This window comes from Alligator sinensis, unplaced genomic scaffold (genome assembly GCF_000455745.1).
Source record: "Alligator sinensis unplaced genomic scaffold, ASM45574v1 scaffold1357_1, whole genome shotgun sequence".
Lineage (NCBI taxonomy): Eukaryota > Metazoa > Chordata > Crocodylia > Alligatoridae > Alligator > Alligator sinensis.
In genome coordinates, this window is record NW_005843146.1 from 1582 (window position 1) to 2989 (window position 1408).

The 1408-nt window shown below is 62.8% G+C and overlaps 1 non-coding gene across 1 annotated transcript; it reads right to left on the reverse strand.

Annotated features, from left to right (window-relative positions):
• Positions 1-622: 622 nt before the first annotated feature.
• Positions 623-705, reverse strand: TRNAL-CAG. The gene has a single exon. It is a non-coding gene; the product is annotated as a tRNA-Leu (tRNA).
• Positions 706-1408: the final 703 nt, after the last annotated feature.

Here is a 1408-nt window from a genome sequence, read left to right on the forward strand (position 1 = left end):
GCCTTCTGCCCCGCTGCCTCTACCCAGCCATTCAGCTACTTGCGGGGCCCAGTTCCAGGGGGAAGTGCCAGCAGGCCTAGGCCTGGCTGCGGGAGACGCTCCTCACTTCAGGCTTCCCCGGTGCTCGGCGCCAGGTGCCTGCTAGGCCCTGCATTCCCCGGGCACCTCAGGCAGGCCCCACAGGGCAGCAGCAGACCACAGGCTTGCGGGTGGACTCGCAGGCGGCTCCATCCACTCCATTCGCTGAGCTCACAGTTAACCCCGAGTGCGGGGGCAAGTGCCTGCCAGGCCCGGCTGCCTCCAGCCACCTAGGGCAGGGCCCCGGGGGTGGGCACACACTTCCCGGAGCCTCCAGGAGGGAGCAGCAGGCGGCAGGCACCAAGGGGTGGCCTGCGCAGCTGGATATGCTCAGGATTGCCAAACTGGGTTGGTGGCAAAAAGGAGCTGTCCTGCCGAGGGCCGTGCCCACAGGTGACCCAGCACAGCGTGGGAGCTGCGCCTCCCGCCCTGGGCATCTGGGTAGCTTGCAGCCTCTTGGGGGAAGCTGCTGTGTCCTTCTCCACTGCAAGAGCGACAGCTGTGCATCAGGGAGGGAGCCCTTGCAGGGAAAAGAAGGGGCCGTTGTCAGGAGTGGGACTCAAACCCACGCCTCCAGGGGAGACTGCAACCTGAACGCAGCGCCTTCGACCGCTCGGCCATCTTGACACAGGGCAGCAGACCCTGGCCGCACCCTTCAGCCCAGCACCCTCTTTCCGGGCCCACGCGCTGGGTTCCTTGCAGCCCCGAGCCCGGGCGGAGAGTGCCCCTGCGGCCATGAGGTCTCTTGAGGAAGCCAGGAGGCCCGCCAGCACCTGGGGCTGCCTGGAGAGGAATTGCCTCTGCCAGGGGGAACCCAGCAGCCTCTTCCTCGCTGGGCAAAGCCCAGGAGGGGCCCCGGGGCATACGCTTCGCTGCACAGTGTGATGTGGCACTTGGCGGACAGAGAAGGATATGAGGCGAGCCCTGGCCTGCCCTATCTCATCTCTTTGGCGCAATGGGTCAGCACATTTGGCTCTTAGCCTGCTCCAAGTTGGTGCCTCACTGAGCACCTTAGGCTTGAGGGGCTAAATGCATGGCTCTGAAAGCTCATCTTTACGATGTCCCAAGCCTCCCAAGTACATATGGATGTTTTTCTCTTTGTTGGAATCTCATCCTATGCGGCTTCTCCCCCGTTATGTAGCTAGTCCTTCTATCCTTGACCCACTGCATTACGCTAGGCTTTGAGGTGCTAGCTTTAATCATGCCCCTCTTGTTACTGGGTCCCTGCTCCTTGTCTGATCTGCCCCACTGAGACTGGGCTCTCAGGCCCCTGTAACTGTGCCCCTCTGGTTCTGGGGCTCTATACATTTCCTTGCTCCTCATTGCGCAC